We start from the raw sequence: 17,912 nt of genomic DNA on the forward strand, positions 1-17,912 counted from the left end.
CAATTTCCTTATCTTCAAAATGGAAATAATAATACCTCTATTACCTAGCTCCTAAGCTGAATGCAAAAAAAAATATTACAGAGGTGGATTGTTTATTTTATTCCATATTATTCATTTTTGTAAGTGAGAAATCTTATAAAAACCAAAACCCCAATACATAAATACCCCCCAAAAAACTGAAAAATCATACTTTCATCTGTATTCCAATTCAAGCAGTTCTTTCTCTAAAAGGTGGATAGCATTTTGTGTCTTAAGTCCTTCAGAAGTGACCTGGATCATTATATTGCTTAGTGTAGCTAAATCTATCACAGTTGATCATTCCACAATGCTGTTGTTACTGTGTACAATGTTCTCCTGGTTCTGCTCCTTTCACTCTCCATCAGTTCCTGGAGGTCGTTCCAGCTCACATGGAATCCCTCCAGTTCATTATTCCTTTAGTATTCCATCACCAACAGATACCACAATTTGCTCAGCCATTCCCCAATCGAAGGGCATCCCTTCATTTTCCAATTCTTTGCCAACACAAAAAAAGTTGCTATCAATATTTTTGAACAGACAGGTCCTTTCTCCCTTTTAAAGCAGTCTTTCCAGGATACAGACCTAGTACTGGTATTACCAGATCAAAGGACATGCATTGTTTTATAATCCTTTGGGCATAATTCTAATTGCCTTCCAGAATTGTTGGATCAGGTCACAATTCCACTAACAATGCATTAGGGTTCCAATTTTGCCATATCCCACCAACATTTATCACTTTCTTTTATGGGCATATTGGTTAACCTGAGAGGTGTACGGTGTAGTTGTTTTCTAGAGGTGAATTATTATTATTTAACTTCCTATCCTCCAAATAGTAGAGCTTAATAAATGTTTCCCTTCAGATGGGCTTTTTTTTTAACCCCATACCTTCTGTCTTGGAATCAAGACTGTGTGTTGGTTCCAAGGCAGAAGAGTGGTCAGAGCTAGGCAATGGCGGTTAAGTGACTTGCCCAGGGTCACACAGATAGGAAGTGTCTGAGGTCACATTTGAACCTAGGACCTCCCGTCTCAGATTGGCTTCTTGCACACTTGGACCAGCCAGACTAGCTCTCTTGCTTTTCTCACACATGGACAAACATTGCCTCTCCTATTTCCATGCTGTTTTTTTTCCCATTCCTTTTGGAAGGCTGCTATGCCTCAAATGCCCTTTCTCCTCATCTCTGCCTCTAAGAATCCCTAGTTTCCTTGAAAGTTCAGTTCAGGTGTCACCTAGAACATTAGACCTTCCCTGAGCTAGGTCTTGGGCTATATGCACAATAACTTGAATACCTGGGGCTCAAATTAATAGGTAACCTGAGCTCTGTCCTCCTTCCTTTTGCCATGAATTAAATTCTACCCCCTCTACCCAGCTCCCTCCTCCAACTTCAGCCTCTCCAGTAGTAGGCAGGATTTACTGGTCTCCAAGCTGACCTCATCTCTTCTCAAAAGAGGCTTTTCCCAAGAACTTCCTTATATTGGAATTACCTGTCCTAGTCATTGGCATGTGAATTATCCAGGTGGAACCTGGACCCAGGCTCTTCCTCTCTGGGAACCTGCTGGAGTCATTAGCATCTTGACACCCCAGCCTTGCTTATCGGTTTTTATTTTTATATAAAGTGTCTGTACGCTCAAGCTAAAAATATAGAGACTCAGAGTGAAAGCAGAGTGGAGAGACCCTTCATTGGATATTCCCCAGGCTTCCCTCCTCCCTCCTCCCTTCTCCTTCCACACATGTCTTTTCCCATCTTCCTGTTCTTCTTTCTCTAGCTTTTGTAGGGTCTGAGTATATACCTTTCTCTGATGCTGGGAGGTCTGATGATGGAGAATGAGAAGATGGGAATTTCCAGTCCTCTGAATGTTTGTCAAGCTCAAGTCTTCCTGGAGAGTAAATAAATCTGATCTCTCCATCCTTTCCCAACCAATCCCTCCCCCTACATTCCCGGTCCCTTTCATCTCCCAGGCATTTACAGGCAGGGTGACCTCGGACAGTTGCTTAATTTCTCAGATCCTCAGTTGGTCAGGGTTTCAATCCAATTCATATCTGAACTGTGTAAAATAGAATTAGTAACAGAGGTGTTGGGAGGAGCAAATGTAGCAATGTATGCACAGCACAAAATAGGTACAGCGCATTACATTTAAAAAGCAAACACTTACCCTCTGTTTTAGTATTAATTCTAAGACAGAAAAGCAGCAAGGGCTAGGTTATCAGGGTTAAGTGACTTGGCCAGAGTCACACAGCTTAGGCAGTGTCTGAAGTCACATCTGAACCCAAGTCCTCTAAACTCCAAGCCTGGGGCTCTATCCACTGTCCTAACTATCTGCCTCCCCAGAGAGGAACATTTTGATTTGACTTGGGATTTCATTGGTATAGGGAGTACCAGAAGAATTTTCTCTATCTATGAAAATCAGCATCCATTACTATAATTTATGGTCTTAGAAAGTCTCCTAAGGGTATTGAGAGGTTGTCATTTGCCGTGACTCACATAGCCAAGATGTATCAAAGGTAGAATTAGAATCCCAGGTCTTCCTGGCTCCAAAGTCAGCTCTCTAGACACTATATCACAATGCCTTTCACAAAGAACAAAGGCCTGTATATAACATGTAAATATCAGCTGTGATCATAATATATTTACATGTAAGTTAAATGGACCACTGATATTACATTTATTTTTTCATTTAAAAAATTATCAGGCATTTTGGCTTTTTTCCCTTTCTATTTCTCTCCAATTCAGAAAAGAAAAATGAAAAATAAACCCCTTGAAACAAATAAACTCAAGCAAGCAAAACAAATTTCCATACTGACAAAATTAGAAAATATGTCTCATTCTGAATTTAGTCCATCACCTTTCTGTCAGGGATTGGGTATCATTTAAAATTTTTCAATATTAATTTCCCCCAGATTACACACAATTTTCAATAATCATTTTCTGACATTGGATAGCATTTTTTTTATCATCAGTTCTTTGGAATCATAGTTGATCATTGGGTTAGATAGGATTATTTAATTGTGCTTTAAAAAACCCCCAATGGTTATATATAGTATAATTGTTCTCCTGGTCCTGCTCACTTCACTCTGCATCAGTCCATACAAGTCTTCTCAGATTTCTCTGAAACTCTTTCTTATTTCTAACAGCATAATAGTATTCCATTACATTCATCTACATTCATCTACATTTGTTCAAGTACTCCCCAATTGATGGGGATTCCTCTTTAGTTTCCAGTTCTTTACAACCACAAAAAGAGCTTCCATAAATATTTTTGTAGATATATAGATAGATAGAGGACCTTGTCCTTTTTCTATGATGTCCTTGGGGTATAGACCTAGTAGTGGTATTGCTGGGTCAAAGGGCATGAATGATTTAGTAACTTTGTGGGCATGGTTCCAAATGTTCTTTCCAGAGTGACCAGACCAATTCACAATTCCACCAAAGGTGCATCAATGTGCCTGTTTACCCACAACCCTGATAACATTTGCCATTTTGTGTGTGTTATGATACCTACTTTAGAGATAAAGAAACCAAGACTCAACCATGGTGGATAGTCAGCCCAGCAGAGTGGGTTAAAGCACTGACCTTGAAGGATCTAGTTGGGAAACCTAATCTGACACTCTTCTAGATGTGTGACTGACTATGGGCAAGTCATTTCTCTAATCATCAGTTTCCTTGTCTGTAAAATGGGGATCAAAATAGAATTTATACAGGATTACTTTAAAATTCAAGTGTGAGATTGACTAAAAAATGCTTGGCAAACCTTATAGTACTATATGAGTGTCAGCTGTTATTATTATTAAATGACTTGGCCAGGTTTACACAGTACTTACTGATCTTACTAAGTAAGCTTAGCACTTGGTAATTGCTTAATAAATACTTGTTTCCTTCCTTCCTACTTACTGTGTCAAAGCCAGGATTTAGATGTAGGTTTCTGACTTGGAGCTTAGAAAACATTTTTCCCTGCACATAATGCTTCTAAGAACCACAGAATCTCAGAGTTAGTCAGGGTTTGAATCCAATTCATATCTGAAAAAGAATTCTTTCTTTAATATACCTGACAAAGGGTCTTCCAGCCTTTGCTTGAAGACCTCCAGAGGTAGGAAAGATGGGTAACTCAGTGGATAGTCAAACATAAGAGACAGGAGGTCCTGTGTTTAAATCTGACCTCAGCTACATTCTAAGTGTCATCCTAGGAAAGTTGCTTAATCCCCATTGGCCAGGCCTTACCATTTTTCCATCTTGTAATTGATTCTAAAACAGAAGGTAAGGATTAAAAAAAAAGATTTAGAGGATCAGAGAGAAATCCTTAGAAGGGTAAATAGATTAAGAACTAGAAAGGTAAGGGGAGGGGAGAAAGGAGAGAACTTTAGGAAAGTTGACAAAACTAAGAGGATGGGGAAGAAAATAAAGGAAAGAGTCTTAGAATGGATGCCGATTAGGGAGGCAGAGAAGGGAAGAAAATTAGTCTTCTGAGGAAGAATGGGATGAAAGAGAGGCAAAGAAGGAAAAAAAATAGTGAAAATAGAATGGAAGGAAACACACAACTAATAATTATAAATTTGAATGTGAATGGAATGAATTCACTCATGAGACCAAAATGGATAGAAGAATGGATCAAAAACCAAAACCAAAATATGATGCTTACCAAAAAAAAAAAGCACTTAAAAATGAGAGACACAGTGTGAAAATAAAGTAGAAGGGAGTAGAACATATTATACTTCAGCTGGCAAAAAAAATAGGGGTAGCAGTAATGATCTCAAAGTTAAAGCTAAAATAGACCTAATTAAAAGAGATAAAAAGGAAAGACCTCCACATGAATGGCAAACCAACATCTTGTAAGGAAGCTCATCCTACATTTGAAAAGTTCTAATTATATTATTTATATTTCCTTATTTCAAATTAGTTGGTCAACAAGTATTTATTAGGTATCTGCTATATGTCAAATACTGTCCTAAGTGCTGGGGATATAAAGAAAGATGAAAGATGCTCCTTGCTCTCAAGGAGCTTACAATCTACAGGGGGAGACAAGCAAATAAGTGTGTGGTTGTCTATCCTTCATTTCTATTTGAAAATTTTTATTTAATTAATTAATTTAGAATATTTCCATGGTTACATGATTCATGTTCCCTCCTCTTTCCATCCCCCTCCCATAGCCAATGAGCAATTCCACTGAGTTTTACATGTGTCATTGATCAAAATCCATTACCATATTATTGATATTTGCACTAGGGTGATCATTTAGAGTCTGTATCCCCAATCATATCCCCATTGAACCATGTGATCAAGCAGTTGTTTTTCTTCTGTGTTTCTACTTCCACAGTTCTTCCTCTGTTATCCTTCATTTTTAAAGAGGATCAATAGCATCATAGGCTGGTGTCTTCATCTGTGCATGAATTGTATTTAAGTGAGACAGAGTTGCACAAAGATATCCATCTCATACTCTCTTCCAGAGTCATTGAAATCCATTGGCAAGGCAAGAGTCAGGATGTCTGGTGATGGATGCAGTGGAAGCTCTTGGTGTCTTCTGATCTGATCAAGCTCTAAGTACTCTATAGCTTCAGTTACTTTCATGGATGTTGGAATAAATGGTTATCTGCCCATTATGCCAGGGAAGTCTTCACATGCTTGGGGTAGACATTAACACACCAATGGGTTTGTGGGGTTACCCTCAGCCTGGTTTAGCCCATTTGCCAAGATGGCTTACCAGGATGTAGTCGGTGTCTATGTATGCTACAGTTTCTTGGAGCTACAGATGATTGTTGAGTGCTAGACAGACCAAAGGTGTATGATCATCCCTGAAAAGGGCTCAGCAAGCCCTCAGCCAGAGGTATGAGTCTTTCCTGAACACCCATAAGCCCCCAAACAAATATGTACAAACAAGTTAAATATGTTTTACAGTTTCTACCCATTACTCCAAGTTCTGCCCTCTAGGGTGAAACAGAACAAGTTCATTCCCTCTGTTTTCCAAACAAACAGTCCCAATTCCTTCAGACCCTCAGATGGCATCATAGTGAGGCCCTTCACCATTCGGTTTGTCCTCTGCACAATCTTTTTAAAGTCTGGCAACCAGAACTAAACAAAATATTTGAAATGTGGTCTGACAGAGACAAAGTACATACAACAGGACCATTGCTTCTATTATTATCATTAGGGATTACCGAAAAGATAATTGGGTTTTAGCAACTGTTGGACAAAGTGCCTTTGAAGGAATCAACCACCACATTGTGGACTCCTCTGAAAGAGATCCCTAATAGCCATAGACCCCAGGTGACAAGAAGCCCTGCCCTACAGGGGGCTGAGGGCAGACCATCTGGTCCTCAATGCCAATTTCATTTGACCAGGAAGCTATAATTTCTTCCTTTCATCAGATAAAAAAATGAGTCAGTACTAAAATATGACTGGATTTGTGCTCTAATGTCTTCATTTTTTCCCATTAGCTTATTGCTTCTGCTATCCAGTTCTGCCTAAAAGGTGAACTGATTTTTCTCTTCATTAATAATTACTCAACTTATATTTCTTTTAAGGTTTGCAGAATGTATTGTTCACAAAACCTGTGCCATAGGTAGTAGCAAATATGATTATCCTCATTTGGCAGATGAGAAAACCATGACTCTGAGACATTGTGGCTTGGCTATAGCATGTGTTAGAGGCAGAATTTGAATACAGGTCTACTGATTTTCAAGTTCGTAATTTTGTTGATTGATAGCTAGGTGGACTTCCAGTCAAAATTTGAGTTGAAGTCCTGCCTTAAACACTTATTAGCTATTGTCAGTGGGCAAGTCACTTTAACCTCTTTCTGCCTCAATTTCCTCATCTGTAAAGTAGGAATAATAACGGCACCGACCTATAGGGACATAACTGAAACTACCCATTTAAAAGTATCTTAAGAGTCAGCAGCATGGCCTAGGCAAGGCCTTGGATTCGAACCCCAGCTCTGCCTTCAACTGTGTGACCTTGGGTAAATCACTTTCCTTCTCTGAGTGACCAGATGATCTCTAAAGTCCAGCCCAGCTGTCTGAGGTCCCCGAGTTCTCAGAGCTAGGAGGGGGTGGGCACCTGGGCAGAGTTAGCCCTGGGGATTGGCAGCGACAGAGGGCAGGGCTGGGAGGAGGTTGGGTAGGGGGAGGAGTCAACTTGGACAAGTGAAAAACTCCGGCCGGGGGCTGGGCTTTCCCCTTTCCTCCTCCCCTTCCCGATCGCCTCCTAGCCCTCCCTCCTTCCTTCCCTCCTCCCCCTCCGGCTCAGGTTGCAGCTTCTCTCGGGAGCCGCTCACCTTTCCCAAGCAAGGGAAGCCGCCGCCGCCGTGCCAGGGCGGGGAGAGCAGTAGGACGCAGGGCACTGAGTTCCCCGGACCTCCTCCTCCCGTCCTCCACCCACTCCCCCCTCGCAGACAGGGAGCCGGAGCCCGAGCCGGGGCGCGGGGCGCGGGGCGCGGAGCGGTGAGTCCTGCCCTGTCTGAGAGTGAGCTGCGCGTTCCGCCCGCCTTGTCCGCCCGGCCGGCCGGCCGGGGTGCACTGGGGGTGGGGTGGGGGAATGTTTGCTGGGGAAGGAGGGGGCACTGCCCTCCGTGTAAACGGAGCAAGGTACAGCGGAGGAACTCTTAAAGGGGCCGCGCGGCTCTGTGCCCCGGAGCGGGAGGGGGTGGGAGGCGAGGCTGGGGAGACGTACTCTGTGTGTGGCATCTGTGTTTGGCTGGGGGATGGGGGGCACCCGAATTCCATGTAGGAATTCGAGGAGTAAGGGGGGCATTACCCCCATTCAGATACCTCACCCCATTCCCCACCTCTTTGCTGTTAACCTCCTCCACGCAGAGATTCTGTAAATGGGACCCAAGGGTCCGGGCCGCTGGACTCAGGTCACGACCCCCACAAAGCAAAGTTTGTGGTCCGCCCCTCAGCAGACTGTAAGCGCCCTTCTGGGGAAGGACTTTGGGTCAGGGATCTCTATGAACCCAGGGGACCCAGGCCACACAGAGGGGAGCTCCAGGCCTGAGCTCTGGCCAAGTGCTGTGCCCGAGCCTTGCGGGGCTGAGGATGTGTGCTGTGGGGAATGAGGTATTGCTGGGGGGCGGGCGTGCTGCAAGGATTGCCCATCCGATTGCCTTCCTGTCCTTTGCAATGGAACTTAGCCCGGCCTCCCACGGGGAGCCTCCTAAGCGCTGTTGGCCTAGTCTTCCTCAGGGTAGAGTGGGGAAGGGATAGGAGGTCTGGAGCGGATAGAAATGGACCAGCCTCTGGCCTCCAGCCAGCAGGCAAAGGGTTAATTAGTGTCATTGGCTGGAAGTATGTGCTGGGTAGTGGGGGGGGGGGATTCTGAATCTACATGGTTTGGGGACTGGGTGTGTGGGAAGTGGGGTAGGGGAGGCAGGTTAGCAATGGGAGATGGGTCAGTCCCAATAAGGACCTCATTAGGGGAGGAAGAAAGGCTTCCTTGTCCCAGGAGATGATCTGGTGGCAGGGAATGATCAGAGAAAGGGGATGTTATAACTGGGAACCCACATTGGAGGGCAGACACTTCTGTCCAGCCTTGGCTTCTTGCTGGTTCCTTCTATTCTCTCTCCAGGCACCCAGGCCTCAATATGCGTAGTGCCATGCCAATTGAGGAGAATGGGAAGTGGGTCTGTATAGCTAGGATTCATGAGGCCAGGGATCAGGCAGATCTAATTTGTGGAATTAATTACTGTGTACAGGAGAATGGGGGAAGGGGAGACTGAGGCTGGGAGAGGAGAGATAAACCCCCATCCCTACAGTCCAAGGTCTCACTGAGGCCTCTTGTCACTGACTGCCCCTGCCCTCTGCCTACCCTGGCCTTCACTGGTTCCTTGACAGCAAGGCCTGGCTTTGTGAGTCATTGACACCTTGCCCTGTCCATCCTGTGTCAGCCCCACGTGAGATTTCACGTCCCCTCCCCTTCCCAAGTACTCTGAGTATTTGCACATTCCATTACAGTGATCAGGGTGAGCAGAACCAAGGCCAGTAATACAGATGGGACTAGGGAGCTACTAGTTACCTGGGGCTGAGATGGAGATTTTGAGAGGGAAACTGGACACCTTTCTTCACCTCTCTCTAGGTCTTAATCTGTAAGAAGAGATTGTTGGCCTGGGTGACTTTTAGGATCCCTAAATCTGTGGGCCAAATGAGGGAATCACCCAGTTATCCCATTTCCTCTTTAGGATAAGACTGGGAAGTTGTCCTTAGGGCTTGAGGTAAGGAAAAGATGGCCCTCCTCTTTGCTTGTATTTTTGAGCCCTATTGTGATCACTAAAACTTTTCTCCTGGTGCCTAGAAAGAGGGTCACTTTCTAGCATCAAAGATATAGGTCCATTCTATTCAGTCCTTGCCCTGGCTTCCTCCGGCTGTCTTTATTGCTTCTCTAAGTAGCTGTGATGAAAGGCTTGGCATCCAAAGCCCTCTCATCACGGTGCTCCCAAGCCTTAGTCTAGGTAAAGACCTCTGTATTCCTGGATGTCTGGGTTCTTAGACAATCCCCCTCTCCTAGTATATTTATTGTAGTTTTGATTCATCCCAGTTTCATCTGGGTTTTCAGAAACCAAACTGGACCTGGAAAAACCATTTCATCTTTCTCAGAAGTCTCTTGTTTCCTTATCCATAAAAATGAGGGCAGGGGGGCTAGATGATCTTTGTGGCTCCATCCAGCTTTCACACTGCAAGATTCTGTGATTCCCTCCTCACTATTGAACTAGGGCCCCCAGGAAAGGGAGGAGTGGGAGGAGGGGACAGAAGGATGAGATTCCTATTCCTTTGGCACTGACCAGAGTAGGATTTCCTTCTTGTACCTGAGAACAGGGGGCTTAGGAAGCAAATAGGTCCTCAGAGCCAAGCTCCTCCTGGGTCAGGTTTCTTGTCTGGGAGTCTCCCACTCAGGCTGGGATGAGATGGAGCTGCCTTTTAAGGTTGCATTTGTTTCCTCCACAGTTCCAGGGATTCTGTTCTCTGCTGCCCTCTGCCCCTTCTTCAGGAAAAGGTTTTCCAAACTCCTGGTAAAAAACTGCCTCTACCTCTGCCCTAGCTCCCCTTCCTTCTTTAGGACTCCCAGTCTTAGTGGGGGTCCTTAAAGCTCCCACTCTTCCCTCTTGTTCTCCTCATCCTGGTTGGGCTCTCCAGGGAAGAGGGAAGACCTTGGGCACTGAATGCCTTTGTTTGGAAGGAGAGCTCCTTCCCCATTGGTGGGCAGGGGTCTGCTCTGTGCCCAGCCAGGCAGAGGAAGGCAGGAACAGGCTCGCCCACTACTATCTCGAGGGGAACCACTAGGTGACTATCTTTCTTGTTCTGCCAGGGAAAGAAGGGGGTGCAGCCCAGAGGAGAACAGATGGAGAAACAAGGCCTGGAGTCAGGAAAGGGAACTAACTTGCTACTACCAAAGGTTGACATGATGAGGGTGAAAGTATGTTGCAGGGACTGCATAGCTCCCTGATCAGAGTTTTTTTCCAAGAATTCCCCCTCAGGGCAAAGTGCCTTCCCCAATACTTTAAGGAAGCCACCATTCTGTTCTGGACTGCTCTGGAGGAAGATGTGATTAGCTTTGCCCCTTTGGGAAACAGTCATGCCAGACTCTCTTCCCCACAACATATTACACACTCACACACACTGCCACATACACCATGTCCTGCCTTGCCTTTTCCTCTCCCTCCTCCTGCCCTCTGCCCGACTCCCCCAAACCTGGACCCTGCGCCCTCCTGACGGTAGCTGCTGAGTAGGCACTTTCTCCAGGGGCAGGGAACAGAGGGAGGCCAGCTTCTCTCCTTCCTTCCTTCCCTCTATGCTTCAAGAGAGGGTAAGTCTCACAGAATATTAGAATCAGAAGGAACCTTCGATCCCATCTAAGTAAGGGCGTCTGATAGGGCAAATATCGAGTCCCCGACAGGGAGGCAGAAATTCTTGGGTTCAGATTCTACCCCTGACACTGACTGATCACAGTCTAAGCACATCCGTGCCTTCGTTTGTCATATCTGTGGTACCAGACTCCCAGCATTATTGTGAGAATCAAATGAAACAATAGACAAAGTGTTTTGCAAACTTGGAAGCATTATTCAAACACTGTTATCTGGTCACAGGGTCATGGAGTCCGAGTTAAAAGAAACCTTTGAGACTATCTAGTTTACTAACTGCTTTCTTTTTTTTTTTATTAACCCTTACCTTCCATCTTGGAGTCAATACTGTGTATCAGTTCCAAGGCAGAAGAGTGGTAAGGGCTAGGCAATGGGGGCTAAGGGACTTGCCCAAGGTCACACAGATAGGAAGTGCCTTATGGCTAGATTTGAACCCAGGACCTCCCTCTCTACCTCTGGCTCTCTATCCACTGAGCCATTTTGCTGCCTCAACTGCTTCATTTTTTAAAATGAAGGGACAAAAACCCAAGATCAAATCTTAGGACTAAGATTTGAACCAGAGCCAGAATTAGGACCCGTGGTCTTTGGGCTGCAGATCCAACATTCTTTCCCATAGCACCACATGAACTCTGGTGTTTCATAGCTGGGGAAACACAAGTCCACAGACCTGATATTCACTCCCTGCAGATAGCCACAGAGCTCAGTGCTGGGCTAAGCAGGGAAGGAGGTGATGGGTGAATTAGACCAGGGTGCCACTTTGGGAAGACAGGAAGCAGTCGAACCTCCTGACTGAAAGAAAATCCATCTGTTCCCAAAGTCTCCTCTGCTCAGGGTAAGAAGAGAAGGAGAAAGGCAAAGTAGTGATAGAGCTGTGGACAAAAATAGGCACCCAAACTCCCTGTCCTAAAGGAGATTTTAAGGAGAAACAAGAGAAAACACTTCTTTTTTTTTCTTAACCCATACCTTCCATCTTAGAATTAATACTATGCATTGGTTCTAAGGCAGAAGAGTGGTAAGGGCTAGGCAATGGGGATTAAGTGACTTGCGCAGGGTCATACAGCTGGAAAGTGCCTGAGACCAGATTTGAGCCCAGGACCTCCCATCTGTGCCTAGCTCTCAATCCACTGAACCACCCAGCTGCCCCCAAGAGAAAACACTTCTTGGGAAGCACACTTATGGTACACTCTCAAGCATTTATGAATATTTCATATATGAGTTCCTGTGCTTATTTATGTTCACTTCAAAAAGTTAAGCCCTCTGAAGGCAAGAATGGTTTCATTTTTGTCTTTTATCTCTTATGCTTGGCATAGTCAGTGCTTAATAAATGCTTGCAGATTGATTGATAATAGAGTGAACCCAGTGAAAACTGGAGCCATGCCTTAGTTATCTTTGTAGACCCCTCATACCTGATACAAAGCTTTGTACACATTAGGTTGCTTGATGAATAATTGAGTGGCCATCTAGGTGGCACAGTGTATGGAGCACCAGGCCTGGAGTCAGGAAAACTTGAATTCAAACCTAGTCTTATATTTTAACTAAGTGTGTGACCCTGGGCAAGTCACTTAACCCTGTTTGCCTTAGTTGCCTCATCTGTAAAATGAGCTGGAGAAAGAAATAGCAAACCACTCCAGTATCTTTGCCAAGAAAAGCCCAAATGGGGTCACAAAGAGTCATATGTGACTGAAATGATGGAACATGAATGAATAATGAAATGAATAAATGAATGAGTGAAAGAGTAGGATCTCCTTTCCTTGAGGTTGTTCTGAGTGGGTAATGCCCCATAAACAGCCTGAGCTAGGAGGGGTAGAATTCTACCCAGAAGTAGGAAGATAGGTTAGATAACCCCTGAAGGACCATTTCTTTAAATCCTTACCTTCTGTCTTAAAATCAATACTAAGTATGGTTCCAAGGCAGAACACAGATAAGGGCTAGGTATGTAGGGTTAAGTCACTTTTCCAGGGTCACACAGCTAGGAAATAGCTTGAGGTCAGATTTGAACCCAACACCTTCCATCTCCAGCCCCAGCTTTCAATCCACTAAGCCTCCTATTGACCTGCCCTTTGTTCTTCTGATTACCTGTGGCAGTGGAGATGGACCTTCTCTCCAGAAAATCAGTCTGATGGACCCAAGCTGAATATATTCTGTTTACTTTGCCCTGAGCTGAGGCTCCTAGTTGGCATCAGGTCTTCACTTCAATTCTAAATTTTGATTCCATCCATTTCCCTTCACAACCCCAAGTTTTACCCGAGTTATTGGAAGGGCTTATGGAGTCAGCTTGGCAAATTGGAAAGGGCATTGAACTTTTAGCCAGAAGAGCCCTAAGTCATCCCAGCCACGTCACCCTTGGCATCTGACTTCTCTTTTATACCCCATTTCCCTCATCGGTGCAGTAGGCATCACTGAGACTTATAATAACTTGGTCAGGTAATTGGCATTGAGGGCCAAATGTGTATTGTAAAGAGCTCTTCAGGTGCCAGCTATTATTATTACTATTATTATAAGTCCTGGCAAGTTAGTTAGTTTCCCCTTCCTGACTCCAGGCTTTGTTTCTCCCTCCGTTCTCCCCTGGGCTGCACCCCCTTCTTTCCTTGGCAGAACAAGAAAAATAGTCACCTAGTGGTTCACCTCGAGATAGTAGTGGGCGAGCCTGTTCCTGCCTTCCTCTGCCTGGCTGGGCACAGAACAGACCCCTGCCCACCAAGTGGAAAGAAGATCTCCATCCAAACAAAGGCATTCAATATCCAAGTTATGCAGGATCAGGAGAGAGCTTAAACTCCTTACCGAAGCTTGAATTTGATGGGAATAGGCATTAGAGAGTAATTGCAGGTTGTAGGAGAGAGATGATGAAGCCAAGTCAAGTTAACAAGTATTTATTGTGTGCCAGGCATTGTGCTAAATTCTAAGCGTAAAGAAAAAGGCAAAAAACATCCTACCCTCAAGGAGTATCTGATAAGTAAAAACCTCTAAGCTATCGGGGTTAAGTGACTTGTCCAGAGTCACACAACTAGACATTATCTTGAGCCTTGATTTGAATGCAGGATCTGAGGCTCTACTCACTGTGCTACCTAGCTGCCCTAGAGCAATCTGCTTCTTAAAAGAGAGACCTCTTCTCTCTCAGTTCTGTACTACCAGACCAATGTGCCCCAAGCTGTCATCGCTATGTCGTCAATGTTAGCGGAGTGTTCAGGAGACAGATTGCTGAAAGCACTAGGGGTGACACTGGGAGAAGCCTTCTTTCCCTCTCTGCCTTGATCTTGGAGTTATGTGCCTGGGTGCTGGGTACCAGGATCCCACTGCTCTGGAGGGGGAAGATCAGGACAGAAGGCTGTGCGTCTAAGGGCATCAGTGATCACTCCTAAGCCAACCTGAATGCAACTCTCCTAGAAGGGCACATGATGGGGATCAAAGAAGCCCTCCCTGTCCTTGGCACTAGAGACTGGACTGGGCGCCATGTTCTAAGCTATTGCCAGATATTGACATAGTTCTTTCCCTGGAGAGTGCAAGCACTTGGATGAGTTGTTGACTGTCCCCACATTGATGTCTGATAAAGAGAGGCATCAATGGCTAGAGAGGTTCCTCTAGGCCCACCCATAGTGACCAATTGTAACAGTTTGGGCGTCTGAGCCCCAACTAGCTCCAATTATCCCTTCCACATCAAGACTTTCCTCATCACGGTTTTATATATCGTGGGTTGGCATGAAAAGTTAAATGGGAATTTGGGGAGAGTTTTGTGGAAGCGGCAGATGACACGTGAAAGTCAAGAGACCACAAAAAAAAGTTGAGAAACACAGAAAGGTCTACTTAACCCAAAATTTATAATAATTCACTATAAACACCCCATAAGTGAAAAAAAGAAAATTCCGACTTCTTCTCTGCTATAAAAAGTTCATACAGATTTTCTCCATACCCCTAAGCCCCTCTATGTGAAAGGGATAACCTTGGACAGCTCGCTCAAGATCTATTGAGGGGATACATGAACTTGATCACTGCTGCCTCTCTTAGCTCCTCTATGGTCTTCAAGAATTATTGTGGGGAGGGGCAGCTGAGTGGCTCAGTTGATTGAGAGCCAGGCCCAGAGTTGGAAGGTCCTGGGTTCAAATGTGGCCTCATCCATATGTGACCCTGAGCAGTCACTTGACTCCCATTGCCTAGCCCTTGCCACTCTTCTGCCTTGGAACCAATACACAGTACTGAGTCTAAAATGGAAGGTAAGGGTTAAAAAAAAAGAATTATTGTGGGAGCAGCTATGGCTCAGTGGATAAAGAGTGCCAGGCCTGGAATTGGGTTCAAATCTGGTCTTAGACACTTCCTAGTATGACCCTGGGCAAGTCTCTTACCCTCAACTGCCAATCCCTTGCCTTTCTATCTTAGAGTTGTTACAAGGACAACAAGTAAGAGTTTTAAAAAAATTACAGTGGCTAAATTGTGCACCAACCCTTCTACCTCCTCCAGCAACTAAGCTGATGAATGAGCTTCTCTGAACCCAAGCAGGCTGGTCTCCTGACAACAGAGACGTATAATAGATCAGCCTTCCCTGCTTGGTAGGGCTCGCCAGAGGTACATTTCCACTAACAGAGCTTCTGAGAGCCCAGGGTCACCCCCAGCCCTTAGGAGGCTCTCCAATAGTGTGTCCTCTGGAGTGGAGCCATTCTCAGGCATGGGAGGGAGCAGTGTGGTCCAGTGGAAAGAGTGCTGCGTGTTGAGTCAGAGAGCCTGAATTGGAATTTCAGCCCAAACTCTTTAGATGTCAGCTCCTTATCCATGGAAGAGGAGGCTGGACTAGATGGCCTCCCAAGACCCTTCTGGTCTGGCAGCTCCTTATCCATGGAAGAGGAGGCTGGACTAGATGGCCTCCCAAGACCCTTCTGGTCTGGCAGCTCCTTATCCATGGAAGAGGAGGCTGGACTAGATGGCCTCCCAAGACCCTTCTGGTCTGGCAGCTCCTTATCCATGGAAGAGGAGGCTGGACTAGATGGCCTCCCAAGACCCTTCTGGTCTGGCAGCTCCTTATCCATGGAAGAGGAGGCTGGACTAGATGGCCTCCCAAGACCCTTCTGGTCTGGCATCTCTGGTCCTCTGCCCCAAGTTCAGCCGGGGCACAGCTCCTTGGCTACCTGTGGGTAAGTCGCCTTCACCTCCTTAACTGCATCGTGGTGGGGTTGAACTATTTTGCCTCCAAGATGCCTTTTGCCTCTAAGTGAATGGTTCTGTTATACGCTGCACAGTGGCAGGCATTAAGAGGGCTCTTTAGACTTTGTACCCACTGGATTTTCTCCATTGATCCCTACAGCTATCCCATGAGGTGGGCTCTGAAGATATCATGCTTCTCATTGAACAGAGAATGAAGTGACTGGCCCAGGGTGACAGAGCTAATAAACATGGAGATGGAATTCTACCCATTAAGACCCAAAGATGTTAAGTGATGTGTTCCAAGTCACATAGATGGACAGTTGGGTTGCCATAGGGCACAGAGCATCAGACCTGGAGTCAGAAAGATCTGAATTCAAATGTGGCCCCAGATACTAGCTGTGTGATCCTGGACAGGTCATTTGTACCAGATGTTAGACAGAAGAGGATTAAGTAGGGGCAGCTGGGTGGCTTGGTGGCTAGGGATGGGAGGTCCTGGGTTCAAATGTGTCCTCACTTCCTAGCTGTGTGACCCTGCAGGAGCCACTTCGCCCCTACTGCCTAGCCCTTACAGCTCTTCTATCTTGGGACCAATACACAGCATTGATTTTAAGATGGAAGGTAAAGGTTTAAAAAAAGAAGAGGAGGATTAAGTGACAGGCTTCAGTGTCAGTGAAGGAGAGCTAGCTCACTGCCATCTGTGGGGGCGAGGAATGGCTTTGAAGAGGAGGTGGGTTAAAGTCCTGGGGGCTCATGCCAGCACCTCCCCCCAGGCCTGGGGCTATCATGGAGGGTCCGGCCCAGGGAATGAGCCATCCACTCTAGAAAGCTTTAGAGCAGTGGTTCTCAACCTTTCTAAACCGTGACCCCGCAATACAGTTCCTCATGTTGCGGTGACCCCAAACCAAAAAATTATTTCGGTGGCTACTTCAAAACTGTGATTTTGCTACAGTTATGATTCGGAATGTAAATACCTGATATGCATTATGTATTCTCATTGCTACAAATTGAGAGGTTGAGAACCGCTGCTTTAGACAGAACAAGGCCAAGAGGAGTCGGAAGACTGACACCCAGACATCCCCCTCCCTGACCAAAGCTTCCTTTGTCATTACCTCATAGCTCCCTTCCCAACGCCTTGGCTCAAATGATCCTGCAATATTAATCAAGCAATTATCCAACTTCTGATGCATGTGCAGTCCTAGGCTGGGTGCAGTGGGGAATGACAAAGAAGGGTTAGAAGCAGACCTTGTCTTGGGGAGCCGGAGCCCTTGGGGGGAGCAACTAACCCATAGGAGCATTGAAGGGACAAATGATTGCTCATTGATGAGAGTGCTGATATGATAAAGGGTCAAAGAAGACTTGAGACTGTTACAGAGGAGCTGGGGGTCAGCTAGACAGCCAAGCCTGGAGACAGAAGATCCTGAGTTCAAATCTGACCCTAAACACTTCCTAGCCGTGGCTCCAGTAACCTAGCCCTTACCGATTTTCTGTCTTGGAACCAATATTTAGTATAGATTCTAAGACAGAAGGTAGAGGATAAAGTAATCATGGAGGACCTAGGCTTCTAAAGGAATGGGTAGGAGTTGGATAAGTGCATGGGGGTGAGTCACAAGAAGGAAAGGAAGGAAGCTGGAGATAATGAGGAGTCCTAGAGGAGTCTAGAGAAGAGGACAAGGTCATGGGGGTCCCAGAAAGGGACCGGGCTGCCCTAGGAAGTTGGAAGATTTTTGTCCCTGGCCATCGTTAGAGAGTAGATGGAGACCACTTATCATGAATGCTAAAGAAGCGATCCCAGCATAACAGAAACTGGACTCGATCTCTAATATTCTTCCCAGTTCTGAGATCTTTTGGTAAGGGTTAAGGATGAAGGTGAAGTGAAAGTAATCCAGGATCTGGAGAGAGCTCTCCATAGAGAAGTCTGAATTTGATGG

The 17,912-nt window shown here is 45.5% G+C and overlaps 1 protein-coding gene across 1 annotated transcript in view; it reads left to right on the forward strand.

Annotated features, from left to right (window-relative positions):
• Positions 1-7,115: 7,115 nt before the first annotated feature.
• CDK18 (cyclin dependent kinase 18) overlaps positions 7,116-17,912 on the forward strand; it is a 58,077-nt gene continuing 47,280 nt past the window's right edge. Inside the window, exon 1 of the mRNA XM_056815815.1 lies at positions 7,116-7,444. The gene's annotated coding sequence lies outside the window, so the exon portion shown is untranslated. The remainder of the gene's footprint in view (positions 7,445-17,912) is intronic.

Source organism: Monodelphis domestica, chromosome 2, assembly GCF_027887165.1.
Source record: "Monodelphis domestica isolate mMonDom1 chromosome 2, mMonDom1.pri, whole genome shotgun sequence".
Lineage (NCBI taxonomy): Eukaryota > Metazoa > Chordata > Mammalia > Didelphimorphia > Didelphidae > Monodelphis > Monodelphis domestica.